At 39.6% G+C, this 19,656-nt stretch overlaps 1 long non-coding RNA gene across 1 annotated transcript in view; it reads right to left on the bottom strand.

Moving 5' to 3' along the window:
- Positions 1 to 19,656, bottom strand: part of LOC148107120 (uncharacterized) — a 76,280-nt gene that overhangs the window by 26,098 nt on the left and 30,526 nt on the right. The window contains exon 2 of the long non-coding RNA XR_015723090.1: positions 19,526 to 19,606. This is a non-coding gene — a long non-coding RNA (uncharacterized LOC148107120). The remainder of the gene's footprint in view (positions 1 to 19,525; positions 19,607 to 19,656) is intronic.

Raw genomic sequence — 19,656 nt, 5'->3', positions numbered from 1 at the left:
TAAATCATCATACCGGGATTTTACATCTTCTCTGACTTTATTTTATTTTTATTTATTTTAATGTTTTTTCTGACATTATATTATTTAAAAAACGTACAACTACCATATCCACAAGCAAACATACTCTCTGGTTTTTAAGAATATTACTTTTTTCCTTATGTTTCAGAGTGTTGTATAGAGAAATAAACATCAAAACATAAACTTGTGGAAGAATACAACAAAAAAGCAAATATTCACAAATAGGGAAGGTACTGTAAATGAGATAACTCTCCTTCATAAATTTGGGATTTTAATGGTGAGAAATTATAAATGTACCCAAATATCTTGGCCATCTATGTGTCTGGAAGAAAAGCTTAAGATACTAAATTTATCTGACGATTTAAAATTTTAGTTCATCTCTCATAAGTTTAGCTTCCTAAAGATCTGTTTTCCTGACGTGACACTCAATGGGATACTCATCAGCTTCCCATAAGAAAAGCCGTATGAAAAAAATGACAGAGGACATCATGTCAATTTCAAATCATAACATAATCCAGTATTATTGGAAGTCAGTATTATTGGAAGTCAGTGACTTAGCAAGATACAATATTTTGTGGAGCTGTTCTCTGCCCAGACTACAATATGCTCTATTCTTCTAAGGAAAACAGTATCTTACAAACACCCTCAAAACAAAACATGAAACCATGTAATACATAATAAATAAATAGAAGAATTCTATTTGCTGAAAAGACTGAGTCCACGAATCTAGTTAATTAGAATCATGGACAGAAACTTGGGTGTATGTAGAAAACAGGTTAGGCTTCGGGAAAAAAAAAAAGGAGAGAGAGAGTGAGAGAAGTGTATCTTTACCAGAGTCACGTTACCTGGAACTGCAAGAGTTAATAAGAGGTAAGGAGGAGGTGAAGGGAAAGGAGAGATGAGGAAAATAAGAAAAACTGAGCAGGTGAAAGAAAAGATTCAATGGAAGGTATTGTTGGTCACAGCTAGGTGTCAGAAACAAAACTGGAAAAATGGGAACACTGGAAGGGAGATAAAAAAAAATGAATGTATACCACATAGTAAAAGAAAAGGAAAATAAGAAATAATAAAAAGGCTTTCAGGCGTTCCACAGAGCATATCTGTGAAAAAAATAAAGCAAGCAAGCAAGAAAAGAAACAGTGAAATTGAAATTTTCTCCAAAGGTATCTCATCTAGAAGGCTTCATTGTGCCTTCCCTTTCACATCAAGAATTTCATTTTGCATTCCCTTTGTCTGTCTACAGGCACATTTCTAGTTTATTCCATGGATTTCTTTTTCTTTAAAAAAATTCTTATTGGTTAAAAGAAAGGAATAAAAATCAGATCCTTGCCTAGTTTCTTTTGACCCAAGTTTTGGAAAGATGGGAATGTCTTAGTCATCAACTTCCGTATTTGCTCATTTTCTCTGCTGCACACATAACAAGCATCATTTTCATTGTCTTTAAGACACTCTCCTTATGATGCTAATACTAACAGACTCTCTCTTATGAATTTACCATTAATCAAGAAAGCTCCTTCTATATGTTTATGTAATCGAAGACAATAAGTTGAACTGCTCTTTTCAACCCTGGGGTTGTGGTTCTAATCTGAGGACATATTATATTTCCGGCCATCTGGGGTCGATCCAGGCTGCGGCAGGAAGTCTCAACCATCAGGAGGGGTGATTTATTCGGGCCACCCTAAACCTCTTCTTGAATAAACTCTAATTTCAGATTTGACTCTGAAACAATCTAAATCCTTCCCTGACTCTTTTGCTGGTTTTGGCCCAGGGCATGTAAGCTTATGGAATTTCGTCCATATTTACAGCTTGGGGCTGATTCTGACCTGAGCTAACCTGCAATCAGGAGGGACACCTGGCCAGTCACTTCCCTAAATTACAGCACTTGGGAGCAGAACTAAGACCTGGGCAACTGAATCGGATCACCAAGTGATTCTCATATTACTCGGGCAAGGAACATCAGTTTCTCTATAAATTCAAGGGCATCAAGTTATTTCTCACTTTACGAGCACATTACAAGCATATAGAGCCATTCTCTTCCACTGACCAACAGTACACAGCATTCGTTGAGGTCCCGTGGAATGAACAAACTACCATTCAGCTGATGATGCCAGACCCCATATACTGTGCCTCCTGCTTATGCCCATCCCCCACAAGTAACCTCAGGCGGCAGTCCTGATCCTGAGTTTCTCTCTGGTGCCCATGGCAACCCCATCTATTAATGCTGAAATGTTACTGCAGGTTTTTTTTTTTTTTTCCTAGAACAGTTTTGAAATGAACTGTTGATGCTGCAGTTTTTGCACATCCTTCAACTTATGCAGAATTCACAGCCGGAACTTACCAGCCTGAATCCAATCAAGTCCTCTAAGACACACCATCTTTTTAAAAGCTGACTTATGCATTCTTACTGATTAAACCTGCCATTTAACAAAAGCGTTTTTCTATTTCAAAATTCTACTTTCCTCCTTTCACTACTTTTTCTTAATTGCTAGAGTAGAAAACTACTTTTGGGAGCCAACTCCCTTGGAAACTCTTATCTTAGATTTATGTGAACACACAGGCTATGTAAGCACACGCATACATGCAATACTTGGAAGGAATGAGCATTTTAAAGCTCATATTCTGTACCTAAAAAGTTCTATGTAGTTTCTTTTCAATTTACCATTTCTTTGGGTTACCATATTAACCAATTGATAGTAAGGACAGAACATTAAAAACCCTCTCTGCACCAAAATATTTCATAAATCACTTATTTGCAAATTCTTTATTATCAATTTCTGAAAAAAATGACACAAACATCAGTTTCTGTGAAGAAACTTGCTAGTGCCCAAGTAACATTTGATATATTTGATAACATTTCCTGCTTTAACTTCTTTCCTCCCTGTAGCACCCTTCTTTAGGGTACTCTTACTTTCACTGGAAATTGTATATTAACTCCATTTTTCCATTCTTGCTTCTCTAATAATTATTCTTTTAGCTTTTTTTAAACCTTGTTTTAGGGGCACCTGGGTGGCTTAGTTGGTTAAGCATCTGCCTTCGGCTCACGTTGTGACCCCGGGATCCCGGGATAGAGCCCTGCATCAGGCTCCTTGCTCACTGGGAAATCAGCTTCTCCTTCTGCCTCCCTCCCACATGGCTTGTGCTCATTCTCTCTCTCTCAAATAAATAAATAAAATCTTTAAAAAAAAAAACCCGTGTTTTAAAATTATATTCATTTAAGGCATCTGTCTTTAAGAGTTTAAAAACCCTAAAGCTCTTTTACTTGTATGTCACCTGTTAAGGGAATATCTTTTATAAACTGCAGTAGAATGCCAAGTTAGTTAGAAGAGCCAGAACTCTATACTGGAATCACCCACCTCTGAAATTCAGCCACTCCTTGGATAAACAGCAGCAGCTGTGAGAAAGCACAGTGCTGCTAACATTGCACACCTGGGTAAGGCAGGAAAGAAATGGAAATTCTCTACCTGAATTTTCAGGGTAGGATGGGGGAAAGGGGTGTTTAAAAGCTGGCATGCAATGATCCTACATGGGAATTTGAAACAAAAACTCAGGGTTATATCTTGCCTTATAATAAAAGATGGGTAAGGCCATTATTAGAGATAGGGTCTGCCAAGCCCCAGGCTAGGGCATGTCCTTCGGGTGGAGAAAAGGCTGCCTCCTACAGCATTATTGTGGGTACCAGCTGCAAGGTAAATTACATTCTCCTTGTGCAGACCCAAGCAGAACCTACCAGGAATACACGCAAGAGCTGGTGGGATGCAGCAGTTACAGGGAATCGGTTAGTCATTCCAAATGAAGAGGAGCAGAATTTCTGGCTGCTTTTAGGAAGGACTGGCATAGGCAGGAAGAAGTGAAACCTGACAGATTTGCTAAGCGAGGGCCAGGTAGTTTCAGTAAAAGATGGTCTTTTCCTGTGAAGTGCTCTATTAATTATCCATGTGGGCAGGAATTGTTTCTCTTGAGCTGTTACTGATACAGATATTCAAACAGTTAATGGAACTCCATCTGTATGGGAGCTTGCAAGTGAGAATGCAGGCTGAATTCATTAATTTCAGATGTGAGGCTTTCTTCTTTTTCTTCTTTTTTAAGCAAGGAGAAAACCCACAGTTTGAACAAACAGTATTTGTAAAGTTCTGAAAAGACATTGCTACTGGAAATGGGGAGAAAAAATGCTTTCGAGCAAACCCTACTGTGTTTAAAATGAAAAAACAATGGTAAAGGTTTCCATATGTAATTAAAATCTCATTCTGAAGTTAGCACTGTCACTGGCTTCCAAAGGACTCAATTAACAGGGAACTGCAAAGAATATGATATCTTTTTTGAGATGCTTTAAGAAATGCTCCTAAGTAGACAAGAGGTTGGATAGTAGCTTTTACTTCCAAATGATAAGCAATTGTGGTTCATTCCAGGGTAGAAGAAAAGGCTAAGAAAAGTAGGTTTATAATATGACAATCGCATTTTCAAGTGTGCATATTTATCATTAGACCTGTGCTAAAATTCAGGCTGAAAGTGACATCTAACTTTACTTAGCTCTGAAAATTACTTCTTTAAAAATAAATACAACCCCCCCCCTTCACCTAAGAAAAGGAAGGTTCTCACTCCACACACACTTGACCAATGTCTCCTTTTCCGGACAGAGACCTTCTTACAATTGAAGACTAAATGCACAGTCCTGGGGATCACCGAACCTTCCAAGAACTGGGTTTCCCAGGTGCCTGGGACACTATCAGAGCTTCATCTCAAAGTACTGACTGAGGCCTCCACTGGTGTATGGAGATGGTGTAGCAAGACGGGACAACTTCGGTCACTCTGCACGTTAGTGATGCTGACAACCAAGCCAGTCAGCCATGGGTGATTTGATTAAGCACTGTTTCAGATATCTGCCTCTTCTAGTTGCTGAAAATTGGGTCTGAGGAATTCAGCATCTGAAACAACCCACTGCATACCCTGATAGTGACAGACTCGGGCTCCCCCGCCCCGAAGAAAGTAGACTATGTGGACACTTGGGAAGAGGCAACAGCACTGCACACTCTTAGAGCGAATGTGCCAAAGCAGGGGCACCTGGGATGTCAAAATAATTAAATTATAAATACCAGCAAGCTATCTGTTAGCCTTTACCTGTGAGGACTAGGAAAGCTAATTTCTGGACTTTCCCTTTGATCACAGAAGCAGACCCTGGGAATTTTTCGATTCCTTCTTTTCTAGCAGGTTTTTTTTTTTTTTTTTTTTTTTTTTGGTCCTTAATGGAGATCTTGAACTGCAGAGCCGCCGTGTCAGAACTCAGATGGTTAACATTCACTTCTTGCTGTTTTATTGCATATTACTGTGCGCGCCTGAGCAGCGGGAGCAGATTCGGGCAATTACAATCAAGTCAGGGCACACGCCGCGGCGGAGCAACACGAGCATGATGAGGATACTGATGAGGCACTTATCGAAAACCCCACATCATCCACACTCATCAGCCACAACATGTCACCCCAAATGAGGCATCAGCTGCCTTCAAAAGGCTCATTGCACAGTGTTTACCGCTTCCCTCGGACCCACTTTTGATTTTACGGTCAGAGCTGGGTTCAAACAGCAGCTGTCTGGCAAAGACAGGTCTGCGGCTTCTAGCAGCTTCCCCCAGAATTCTGGGCTTTGTCTGGGGAGCTTTGGGGAGCAGGGCCTGGCAAGGCGAGAGGACGCGGAAAGGCAGAGAAGTGTCCAGTTCCGTTTCTCTCAAAGAGGAATCTCTTTCCCAGAAGGGGCCCTTGATTAATTTCAAGCACTAGCACACAGTGGTGGCATAATGGGGGTGGGGGTAGGGAAGCAAAAGAAGGAGGCTTTCACAGATCTCCTTAAAATAGTAACAGGGTAGGTGGGACCTCTCAGGAAGACAGTAGTCCTAGAAAGGTCAATCCCTTTGGAAAAGACAGATCCAACCAGGAGAGCCATTCAAGTGGTAATTTTTAATTCTTTCATCATCAACTCATTCTTGGGTGGTTGGGGGTGGCATTTATTAGCAATTTAAAGGAAGACTATTTCAAAAACCCTGTTTTTCTGCTACAGAAGGAAGTAGATATATTCCTAGGAATACTTCAAACTATGCTGCTTTGGGCTAGTGGAACTTGCAGCTAAACACCTGGGGGAATCTATTTGTTTACTTTGAAAAAAAAAAAAAGAATATGAAAAACCATTGCCAGCTATTTTTGTCATTCCTGGCGGGGAGAGGGGATTAGACTGATACTTCTTTGCACATTTTTTTTTATGGTTGGACTGTCAATGCCATTTATTTTAAGGCTAAATGCTCTTAATTTTGTAAAAACATCCTACAGTAAAACACTTTCCAGTTAGATCTAGACTACTTGATCCAATACCAATAAAAGCCACACAGACTTTAAATTTCTCGCTCTTTTCAGCTGCACCACCCCCTCCAACCACGCCCTAGAAAGTGCCATCTCAACCATACAAACGGAATGAATGGTAGCATGTGACATCAAGCCTCACGTGAGGCAAGCATGGAGTAAGGGTGGGCTTCCTCTCGCCAAACAAATTATCTGTCTTGTAGATAGTGCCACATCCAGAACATCATTCAGCAAGGGGCTAGGGGAGATTAGATAGGTTCAGACAGACAGTGTGGGCATGGGCCAGGCCACCAAGGCAGAGCCATAGACCCTGATAAACGTCCAGGATCCTGGGACTTAGGAACAATCCCAAAGTACCTGTCAGTCTGAGGTGTGCCTTTCCATACCAGGACCTGGGGGTCATGAACTCTCTTTCTTTTCAGTTTAAGCACAACCATTTGTAGTTTATTTGCTGATTTTTTTAAGTAAACTCTGTGCCCAAAGTGGGGCTCGAACTCACGACCCTGAGATCAGGAATTGCACGGTTACTCAAGAGTTGAATTGACTGAGGCAGCCAGGCACTTCTATTTGCATTATTTTTATACGTGATTCTAAAGCAGTTGGCATTAGGCTTTTAATGGTATTTTAACATCTTTACAAAAAGTGTGGAGCCAAACTAAATGCTTTGGTAGAATTCTGAGTTTGAATAACTGTGATAATTATGATAAATTAATTTACTTTTTCTGGTAAGTGATTTTACTCTTCAAAATTAAACCAGAAGTTGCCAGAAATTTCAGAAAGGGGCTCCTTCACCTCTCTTCTGTCTCAGACGTTGTGTTGGTTTTCTTTTTTACTAGGTCCCTTTCTTTTCTAAACCTTCTTAAACTTTCATGTCTCTTACCTGATGATATTCCAGATTGGCCCTTTCTGCCCAAATTCTACTATAGGTTCTAGGGACATTTCCTAAATTTAAGCCCACAGGTTTGTATCACATGCTTGGATTCAAGGGAAAACACCATGACACGGTCTAGGATGGTGGCCACAAAGCTTAGAGTGGCACTAGGCTTTGTTAACTCCAGAGGAGCTGAAGCAAGCATGTGCCTACTTTTCCCTTTGTCATCTTAGACACCTCAGTGCCTCCAGTAAGAAAGAGGAGACTTGATGCCCCAAGAACCTGGGTATATCGGACTACTGTAAGTGAATACTAAAAGCAATACGAAATGTAAATGCAGGAAAGAAAATGGGTGGGTACCATGGAATGGTGAAGAATTTTAGAAGCTTAGGTTAAAATGAACTCAAGAATCTCAAATTCATCTTGGTCCTTCCAAGTTTTGCTTATGACTGATTTTCACTAAGTCATGTCTTATCAACCTTTCACTTTGGAGCTCTTCAAGTAGGTGGCATCTATCGATGATACATACAGAGAGAAATGGGTATTTAATTACAGTTCAGCAGCAGTTAGAGAGAGGATTCATTAAGCAACCAGATGCATTTGCGTGGACATTAGCAACCTTCTAACCATCAACACCACCTGCCTTGGTTACTGGTTCTAGGGCTTGCCAAGATTCCTTAGAATTCTTAAGGAAATTTTAATATCATTGGCTGTAGGTGTATGTGTGTGTGTGTTTAAAATCTCTACATATTGGATACCCTTCTATGTCTTCCTACTGATAGAAGGGGTAGGGGGAAGGCAGGAGAAGGACTGCAAATTAAAATGCAGCACGATAAATTCTAGGCAGTTATCCAAACCAAATGAAAAGGAATTATTCCTGTAGAGTATTCAAGGGAACTCGCTGGTCAGATGGCTACTGAGTCTCCTAGTTTTCAACCTCTGGTTTAGGAATCTACAGAAAATCCTGCAGGATCCTTGCTGGGAGCTTCAGAGAAGATCCAGGCAAGAAAGAGGCGGTTTGCATGTGTGTATTCACATGAGGCATGCACGTCTGAAGTGTGTGTGTGTGTGTGTGTGTGTGTGTGTGTGTGTGTGTGTGTGTGTTATCTCTTTGTGGGGTCATCATCTAACGCTCTTTGTGATGCACATTCTAAATTAGGCAAAAGGGATGTATCTTTCAAATGCAGATCATGTTTGCATTAGAAGAGCAATGAGAACACTTGTCAGTTTCAGAACATTTATGTGCTAGAAGTACTGTTAGCAGAAGAGCAGTTTAGATAAATTCAAGACTTTTTTTGCTGATCACAAACATTAAGCTTCACACCTGAAGCCCTCAGCCCCCCGCTGTGCTCTAATCCTGGCACCATTCACCCTTAGAGACTCAGAGTGCTGTGCCTCAGCTCTCAAACCTTTGATTGCCCTTACTTTGAATGCCACCACCTGCAAAAATGCCTTTTTATTCCCTTTGAGCCTCTTGAGAAGGAAGTAAAAATGATAATTCATGACAAACATTAATTAATTGTTTACAAGATGATCTTTTCTTTTTCCAACTTCTGTTCAGCAGACATGTTGAACTGCAAGATTCCACTCGCAATGCCAGCATTCGTCAAGAGGCCTGCATTGTTGTTTCTCACTGAGGCATAGGACCGACTGCAGGCCATTGTTTCTAAAGCTCAAGTGTGCCTGTCTGGTTCGTGTTGGAAGAATAGGGGTGACATGCGTGAGTTCCCCAGTATAAAAGAACTACCAGTTCTAGAAGAGAACGGGAGTTCAGCCACTAATGCAGAGTAAATAAACATTTTTCACCACCTCTTGCTCCGTGTGATTTTTTTTAAAGGTCAAGAGCTGCCATTACAGTATTTTAAAAGCTTCAAATTGTGCTTAAAGAACGTATCACTAAACTCACAGAAACATTATCAGAATTGAGGAACCTACTGTGATTGGTCCTTGAGTTTATCATCACTGGGAGGTGGATTGTACAAGGAATGCAGATGCCCCATTGTTTCTGATCTCCTGCAATTTGCCCAAAGTGGATGTTGCCCAACTTCTTCCAAATTTTCTTCAAACTATGGAGAGTGCTGAGACACTTCAATTTCAAAATTTCATAAGGTCCACACTGCAGGTCACACATTCTGGACAGACAAGAGTAAAGTGCAGGGACCTTTCACCACAAACACGTTCAAAATGCCGAGAATGGATCACGTCCCTGTGAAACTTCCAAATGTGTGTTAAAGAAACAGAGAGGAGTAAAAGGCAGAGGGAGATTTCTTTTTTAAATTAAAGAATAAAAAGCTTACTTCAAGGAAGTGTAGAGTAACAGCAGAAAGACTTCCTCGGCAACTGAGGTTTTCAGATTTCAAATTAGGAGCCCTTAGATCACAGCTGCTAGGCTAAAAATCAATTCTATATTTTCTGAGTTAATACTACGGATTGCACTTAACAGACATGGAGACTAATAAGGTATGCAGAAGGAGTAAAAGCAGCACACACACACAAATTCAGGCCTTAGTTTTGGCCATGATCCAGCACAATGATGTTTCAACCAGATTTGAAAAAAAAAAATCAATAACATCTGTGGTATAATGGTTAATTAAAGCAGCTCTTCAGCAGAGCTCAGGAGGAGAGGCTCGGCCTGAAATTCAGACAGCTGAAGCTTGATTATCAGGAAAGAATGCTTTTTTAGCTACGAGTGGATAGGCCAAAAGCTGCAATGTGCTGAAATGGGGAGAAAAATTGCTTTTATTTTAACTTTCTTTTGGTAATCAATACATGCTTTTCACCTGTATTAGGACACTGCTCTGATCCAAAGCCTGTTACTCCACTTCATCGTAAATTCTAGCTACAGTCTTTTGAAACTTAGGTTTGAAAAGGAGCCCCCATTCCCTGCAAAGCAAAGAACCAAATATGCAGGTGTGGGTACATATCCTTAAGACCAGTTAAAGATCAGGCTCTGGAGGGTCTGAAGGCTTTATCAATAAGCTATGTGCAAAGCCGACCTGACCTTGGGGTATACAGAGGTCAAAGCCAAAGTACTAAGGCAGCACAATAAAACTACTAAAAATTCTCAAGGAAACTGTGAAGAGCAAGGGTCAAATTTCCCCCTTTTTCCTATTGTTCTGAGTACTGTGCTAGGGATGTTTTCCTCACCTTTTTTTAAAAGGTCAAAGAATCAAGACTGATGTCTCCTGGCTACAGACAGCAAGGTCAGTAGGTGACTCCTAAAGAAAAAGCCTCTGGGAACAACCCATCTGACTACTGGCACATTGCTTTGGCTTCTACATTGACTAGAAGTGCCTACAAGGGCTACAAATTTCAAAACTCCTTTTAGTCAACTGTGCTCAGAAAAGGGGCAGAGTGGGAGTCGGGGAGCTTCATGGCAGAGTGACAGTGGAGTGGAATCTTAGAGGATGAGGAAGAGTTTCCATACGGACAAGGTTGAGAAAAAGGCAGAGAAGGCATTCGGAATTCATGTATACTTGTGTAAATCATAAAAACTGTTCAGAAGAATATGTATATAAGAAGTGATACAAATGTTTTTATAAAATCTTCATAATTAATCTTCATATTTTATATCGGCTCTCATTTCAAAAACTATCAGGATCAGAGATTCCTATGCCTTCCTTTATAGCTACCACAATCAACTAGTTCTTTCCTTCTTCCATTTGGCCACACTCTCTCACTGGAGATTGGAAAATTTATTGGTGTTTTCTCTAAATTAAATGCATTCAACATCTTTGGCTCTTAACCAGGGGTCCAGAATTTATTTATTCGCCAGAATTTAGTCATATACCTAGCAAAATGGAACTGGGAGATGCAGATCTCATTCTAGAGTCACTTGTTCAGCCAAAAAGTCATGTTAAAGTAACCATATTAGGCCCAAGAAGTAGCAGCTCATGTTAAGCTCAATGTCAGCAAATCAAAACTTCACTCAGTTTCTATGCTTGGCTCTCCCAAAAGAGGAAGGCTTGGGTCAACCAATTAGTGCTTGCCTCTCAGCATAAGTTAATATTATGAAAATACTATGTTTTTCTAAAGACTTTATAAATCACAAATTGACTCTAGAATTTTTTTCATTTGGCAAGGAAAAATGATATGAATATATATGATTCAGATATTTTTTATAGGAAAAATACACAAACAAAGATCAAATGAACAGATATGAAAAATGCTTTGAAGATGGCATTAAGTGTTATGTAAACACGCACATAAAGGGTTTTATTATGTTTGTTATATTAACACATTTTCATTAGGATTTCCAAAGAAAGTAAGAGATACCATGGGGGAAAATTTTAATGCAGACTGGCATGATAAAAAGATTTATATTGTGTAGAGAGACAGCTCATAAATGCTGAGGAAGCACTTTAGCTGAGAAATGAAATAATATATAGATGGAGTATAACTATTTCATTCAACAATGGTTATCTGTAGGAAATGACAGGGAAACAGAAGGAATATTAAGCTAGAATAAATTGAATAATACAGCAAATGTGATATTCACATGACATAAAATTTTGCTGCTTGAATATTCAAAGCCTGTAGGTCAATTAAACTCTAAATCCAGTTTCTAAGTGAAACTCATTTAATTTTTATTTTCTGGGAAATTACACTTGGGAAAATACTAAAATGACTCATAACCATTTAGCTAGTAACATCACCAGCTACCTATTAGAGGGAATTTCAACCTTTTCTCAGGGTTTTTTCTTTGCTTTGTTCTGTTTTGTTCTGTTGGAGTAACCACTGTGCACTAAATACACCATTAGAAGAACTAATATTAATGCCAACTTAATTCAAATAACATTAGCAAGGCAGGTGCTATATAAAGTAATGCCCATTTTACAAACAGGAGAATACGGGAAAACTGCTCAACTCAAGGCAACACTGACACACCAGAGAAAGGTGGGGGTTGAGGTGGTTATGGCTACAATGAAATGAAAGAAATCCTTGGATCCCCAAAATTGTTCTGGACAGTGTGTCTTTTATTTCTAAAATGTTCTTTTGGGGCACCTGGGTGGCTCAGTCGGTTAAGTGTCTGCCTTCAGCTCAGGTCATGATCCTAGGGTCCTGAGATGGAGTCCTCTGTCGGGCTCCCTGCTCAGCAGTGAGTCTGCCTCTCCCTCTGCCCCCCTTCCCCCAGCTCATGCCCTCTCTCGCTCTCTCTCTCTCAAATAAATAAAATCTTTAAAAAAAGTTTTAAAAAATGCTCTTTTACCATTAGACTATATAGTGGACTCAAACGCAATATATGTATCATGTCTGATCTGCAACAAGTACTAAGGACCCACTGTGCTGTGTCTAGCTCATAGTTAATTATCCTTCAGCATCGTAAAAATGTCCTGACTTACGACCATTTGTCTTCTTTATCATTTAGTCTCTCCAGCTCTCAATGTCATCATATGTAAAATTTGCAGAATAGTTTCATATTTATTAACCATACATACTTATCTCACATGCTTATGTGAGATGAGTGTGGTGAATGTTTGAAAACTCAACTAAATTTCATTTGTCTCCTGCATGGCATACTCCTGACTCCCCTAAACACAATGAAAGGAAAACTTATGCTAACTAAAAAACGAACAACTCACTGCTGGCACCTTAGCGAATTTTTTTACTAAGTATAAAACTGAGAAAGCTCTAACGAGATAAATTTAGTCAGCCTACGATACGTCTCAACAAACTGAACAGCCCCTTCTCACCCATGGGCAACATTTCTGACCGGCTTATACAACACTACTCCCAAGCCCCTTCTCCCCTGCCCCAGACACACTTGCTCTGCAGACATGCCAATGCAGCCTCCTCCTCCTTCCTTGTGCCTCAACTGGAAAAGTGAGAGAGTGGCTGTCTGAAGACCACGTGGGGACATGCACGTAGATAAAAAACCAATATTCTACGGATCACAGAACAGAAAGACAGAAAGTTGGTAATAGTTGAACTGCCAGGCCAATCCTGAAATTGCCTACCTCCAGACGTAATGGGTACACAAATGTTGTTACAGTCTGTAACTGTTAGATTTTCTGTGACTTGTAGCTGAAAATATTCCTACCTGAAATACCACACAGAAAATAGTAGGGAGGAACATGGCCTCACCATAGCTATATTTCCTCTTTGGGTCAGGACAGATATAACTGGTCAGCTCTCCACTACTATGCAGATACTACATTTTATTTTTTTTATTTTTTAAAGATTTTATTTATTTATTTGACAGAGAGAGAGACAGCCAGTGAGAGAGGGAACACAGCAGGGGGAGTGGGAGAGGAAGAAGCAGGCTCATAGCGGAGGAGCCTGATGTGGGGCTCGATCCCAGAACGCTGGGATCACGCACTGAGCCGAAGGCAGATGCTTGACGACTGCGCTACCCAGGTGCCCCAGATACTACATTTAAAAATAAATCATTTTTATGTCTCTGATAACACAAAAATAATTAGTGTATACTGTAGAAAATACATAAAGTCCAGAAATACACAAAGGAAAGAGAAAATCACCCATCATCTCATACTGAGAGATAATAACTACTAATAGTTTCCTATATATACCTTTCTTAAATTGTTAAAATCAGAAGTATATATTTCTAGCTTCCCTCTGTGAAATACAGGTATTTAAACCATGCATAAATATGTGCACACATTATTTCACAAAATGAAATCATTACAATCCATGCAACTGTATTTTCTCCTTTAATATATGTTGAAGATATTTCCATGCTAATAAACATCTATTTGCATGGATATACATTTGACTGTATAGAGTTTCACTGTATGCTGATACCAAAATTTATTTTATCATCTAAAAATCTTAGGTATTAAAAAACAGCATTTGGCATTTGATTATATACATAAAAAATATATATTTCTCTTGGTACAAAAACAAATATATCCTTTTCAAATTTAAACAAATTTTACATCATGCTGTACTTGCAGATCTGATGTCTTTTTCTACTGTATAATTAACATTTTATAGTTACTTAAATATTTATCTATTGCATTATTTTTTAAGGATTAGGTTCTAAATTGGTATTTTTTAAAATTTTATTTAAATTCAATTAATTAACATAGAGTGTATTATTAGTTTCATAGGTAGAGTTCAGTGATTCATCAGTTGCATATAACACCCAGTGCTCATTACATTATCTTAATGGCTTTATAATACTTCACTATCTACGAATATTAGCATTTAATCAGTATCTCTGTTAGTCATGTAGACTATTCTCAACTTTTGTTACAAAAAGTCACTAACGCAAAACAAAATTACTTGTGCATGTCCAAGATAATTTTCTTAAGGTATATTCCTAAAAGTAGAATTACTGGGTCCAAAAAAACATTAATATTTTCCTAAAAAGATTTCATTTATTTGTCAGAGAGAGAGAGAGCGCGCACAAGCAGGGGGAGCAGCAGGCAGAGGGAGAAGCAGACTCCATGCTGAGCTGGAGTCTCCAGCTTCATATCCAGTGTGGGGCTCAATCCCAGGACCCGGGGATCATGACCTGAGCTGAAGGCAGATGCTTAACCAACGGAGCCACCCCGGCATCCCTACATTTTTTTTAAGTTAAGTTGTTTTTTTTTAATTCCAGTTTTGCTAACATACAGTGTTATATTAGTTTCAGGTGTACAATACAATATAGTGATTCAACAAGTCTATACATTACTCAGTGCTCATCATGACACATGTACACTTTAAGCATTTACATTTCTAAAGCTTTTAATGTGCATTTTCAAATGGTTTTCCAAAACCATTGTAATAACTTGCACTCCTGCTAACAGTGTAAGAGTATCCATTTCCCTGAAACTGGAATGCATTTGGAGGAAGCCAAAATATTGTTCCCCACTGACCTCATATTTCCTCAACTATTCACATTTACAAAACGCCTTTGCCAGAAACCTATAAGAAAGAAACAAAGTTGAAGGTGTTGGAAATTCGCATGGGCAGTAGTAGGCAGAGTCCTGGCAAGGGCACTCCGTACCAATAAGCAGTCAAGGCTGGGGCACAGCAGGGAAAGTGGGAGGAAGAGAACCCTCTGCAGGGAGAGATGTCTGGGGGTTTCACTGTAGGCACTGTCAGCAGTGCTGCAGGGTGGTAGGAGAGCTCATCTAAGTGTATCGCGGCTAAAAAAAAAAAAAAAAAAAAAAAGCCACTACTTTGATTCATCCTTCATGGATGATATCCAAAATACTCTTCTCCTTACACTCCTTCACATCAAGAAAGACAAAATTTTCTACAGAGAAGAAAAAAGAGCGGCCTCAGGTTTCCATTCTTCAAAGTAAATATCCAAATTATACAGAGTGAGAAGGGACAGTAGGTTATGGTCCAAGTAGATTATATTTAATGAGAACCAAATTGTCTTTCATATGTGAAGCTGCCAGAAAGAATCTGAGATCAAAAGTATAATATAGTACTGCTCTAGCAGTGATAGATCACAAATTATATAAGCATGCGATACACGTTGTATGCCTAGAGTCATCTTTATCAATGAGAAATTCCAGTATGAAGTCCATCAATGATTTCTCTTACCAAACAGATTTTTTAACAAAACAATAAAAATTATAAAATTCTAATTTAAAGAAAGTCTAAGGGCGCCTCAGTGCTCAATTAAGCATCCAATCTTGATTTAGGCTCAGGATACGATTTCAGGACTGTGAGATCGAGCCCCGAGCTGGGTGTGGAGCCTGCTTAAGATTCTTTCTCTCCCTCGCCCTCTTCCTCTCCACCCCCTTCCTCTCTAAAATAAAATAAAATGAAGTAAATCTATTCAGGAGCCCAGTCAGACATGATACCTAAAAGTGGGAGACACTAGTTTGGTTCACAGGTGCTGAGGGCCACTGGAGGAGATAGAGCTGGAGTCCTTAAGGGCACAGTTTGTATTTCTCTCTATAAATTAGAACTTCATGGGAGGGGTTTAGACTGAGCCCTCAGATCGATGCTTCTGAGCTCTCCCCTGGCTGGCAGGGGTCCCATTCCACTAGATTTTATAGTTTCTACCGATGTATCCAGTGAGCAGAGTAGGCACAGTGCCTTGGGCCCACAATACTTTTCAGGACCCACAATACTTTTAAGGAGCCACAAAAATGTTACTCTTTAATTTCCTTGAAAATCAGGACTAAGGGTCTGGCAGAAAGAGAGCAGTCCTGGGTTCTAGGCCAACTCTTCCATGAATTGGCTAGATGATCCTGAGTTCAGGATCACTTTAAAGATGCTTTAGGAATTCAGAGAAGAACTGTATCCTTGTGAACTAAGAATGTTCAGGAAACACGATATGTGCTTGCACAGGCCTTGAAGAAATGCTAGAATCTAAAATGGTAGCTGCTGAATGGCAGACTTCTAATCATCTGATTTATTGCTTCTACTTTTCTTCAGCGCCTTTTGTCAATACCTAGTCTCCCTATGTTAGATCTTGACATTATGTGTGTATTCTAAGCAGGAAGCACTTTAAAAATGAAGCCATGCCTTTTAGCACCATTCACTAGAGTTTAAGAATTTCTCCTTTTCATTGAAAAGGAACACGCAGTTCTCTTGATATTGTAGCCTAAAGGAAAATGGGCTGTCAGCAAAAAGAGGTAATTTAGCCAGAATTCCTGTGCTCTGTACTTGAGCTATAAACAGGGTCTTCATAAGGGCCTTCTGCACTTTTAAACTTTAATAACTCAGGTTGTGCGTGTTAGAGAAACAATCTGTAAACGGTACTCAAAAGTAAATGTATTAAAGTTTAGGACAACTACATTACACAATTGCACACAATATGTACTCATTTCAGATCCTGTGACAAATGAAATATGGCCAGCAGAATTGAAGTTCATGACAGCTCTAAGACGAAAATTGAATTTGCCTTTAAATTCCATTTACAGTATACTATCATGTCTACCTCGTATGCTTTTGAAGTTAAAAGTTTAATAATGGCACAGAGACTTTATAAAGATCCTGTACTTGAATTCAGTGATAAGTATAGTTTGAGAGAACATCACACCATCTCTTAGCAAAGATAATATACCTGCTTACTTTGGCTGCTTTTAAAACAGCTTCAGAAACAGGAAGTAGAGTAAGTCTCCACAGTTGGTACAACTCAGTAAACAACAATAAAACAGAATATCTGAAACCAGAGCCTAGTTCCAAGCTTTGCCAATAGCTTGGCTGAATGACTCCGGAAAATCAGTTCCATCTCCTGTCCCTCAGGTTTTTCATTGCACGCTAAAAACAGAGTTACAAAGAGCCACCAGCTCTTTGTCGTATGGTTCTTATGAGCCTCCGTGTGTGTACAAGGAAAGGAGATACTCTCTTACCCTCTACATTTTCCTAGTTAAAAGTCTACTCCAATGTATCTCAATATGAGGACAAAACACTAGGAAAAAGCACAAAACAAATGGAGTTACTATTTCCTCCTTGTTCCCCAAACTGAAGGTTGCAAATCTACCAAAAAAATCTGGGCGTGTGCATTTGAGAGGGAGAACAAGAATGAGGTTCTCTTAAAGTCCTTGCTGAATACATAGAGCTGAGAGCTGGGACAGAGTTACACAATTTGCAGATTGCTTTGGCTGGTCTCTGTGTGCTTTGCAAAGTGATTCATTTCCTTTATTTGGTCAGGATAGATACTGGGCACATACAAATTTGATGTGGTTTTTGGTTGGAATAGTTTATCAGATAAGTAGGTAGGATTTCATGACAGAGATGGAGAGCATTTTAACATTTAACACCAAGGGCGGCTGGAGAAAATGGTGTAATCCAAAGGTGTCCATATTCCCAGCTTCCCCTCCGGGAAAGCTCTCCTCCTCCTCATTGCTTTCCTGCTTGCCTGGAGGGGCACAAGTATTGTTCTGCTCCATCACAACTTTCTTCCTAAGGGAATCTGATAAACATATGCACACTAAGTTGCAAGCTGCTATTAACTCCGCCAGTGGTATTGTATTTTAACAGAAGGCAAGTTCAAGAAGTAAACTGATTGAATGATCAGTTTGATTGAATGATTGCATGATTTCAGGCAACCTTGGAGTTGGAGAAGTATTTAGGGGAAGCGAATGCAAAGAGGCAGGCAGTCTTGCTTAGGGCCCTGAAATTCTGGAGAGGGCAGTCTTCGCCCCAGTCAACTCTGCCCTCAGCAGTTAGCTAGGCTTTACCTGAAGTTGGCCATGGGTTGCACACAGCGTTTTGGAGATAGCCTGGAAAGGCAGATTTTTTTGTGACCTGATAGGTTTCAATATTTGGAAAAATGGGGATGACATTGTTCCCTGGAGTTTTTTCTTTGAAGTCCTTAGATAAGGCTGTGGCAACCTGTAAAGCTGAAGAAGCAGCTAAAACACCAACTGGTGTTGACTGAAGAACAGGCAGTCGGCTGGGGCCCTTAGTTCAAGGGCTGCAGCAGGAGGGGTCCTTGGCTCAGTAAAGTCAGGATTTACTCCACTTAATAGAATTTAATCAAACAAAGAAGTACTCTGTTCTGGACTGTTTATTTGAAACTTTGAAGGCATGAATTAGAAAAAGCATCTATGCTGGTATTGGCTTTAAAAGATTTTGTTGAAGGTTTTCCAAGCTTTGGAATAGAATCTCTTTCCAAAGTAAAGATTTTGGACTACTGAAATAAGTTGTTGCCTCCATCCCATTGGTTTTTCATTAGGAGCTTTCCAAAAATGTTATACTATTTATTGTATTGTTATTCAATTTGTGGTACTATATTTGCACACTCACCCCAAACTCTGTTCCTTGGCCGATGTTTGATGCAATTGCCCTCTCTTTATAAATAGGGCAGGCAGCCAGAATGTCTCAGACAAAAGAAGTCCCAGTTTAAATGGAGCATCAACCAAAAGTACAAAAGCCAAAGCTCTTTCTTCAAGTTCTCTGCTATCATTTGGGAAAAAGAGAACACCTAATGTATCATCTTGGATGCATATGGTCTTGCCCTCATAGGAAAAAGGTTTTAGAATGCTCAAGGCAGCATTTACAGCATTCAGACATTTTTAAAACTTTAATTCAAGTGTGAATTAGTATTCTTGGTTTGTTTCTTTTTTCTTCCCTTCCTTTTTTTTTTTTTTTTAAGATTTTATTTATTTGAGAGAAAGAGAGATAGAGACAGTGAGAGAAGGAACACAAGCAGGGGGAGTGGGAGAGGGAGGAGGAGACTTCTTGCAGACCAGGGAGCCCAATGTGGGGCTCGATCCCAGGACCCTGGGATCAGGACCTGAGCCGAAGGCAGACGCTTAACGACTGAGCCACCCAGGTGCCCTCTTGGTTTGTTTCTTGTATCTGCTGGCAACCTGAAGGATTTTATAAGTTTGGCTGGGAAGTCCTTTGAGTAGTGCTTGGAAAAATGTGTTCTCACCTGTGTTCCACCAATAGCACTGGTGCCATACCTCCAGTCCTGGTTCTTCTACCTAATCTCTCTGAACTTCAGTTTCCTTGTCTACAAAAAAATAATAAAGACAGAAAAACAGAGAAAATAACATCAACGTG

Source organism: Ursus americanus, chromosome 35, assembly GCF_024610735.1.
Source record: "Ursus americanus isolate L20-20 chromosome 35, mUrsAme1.1.p, whole genome shotgun sequence".
Classification (NCBI taxonomy): Eukaryota; Metazoa; Chordata; class Mammalia; order Carnivora; family Ursidae; genus Ursus; species Ursus americanus.
The sequence above is the reverse complement of the archived record's forward strand: the minus strand, read 5'-3'. Positions and strand labels throughout refer to the sequence as shown.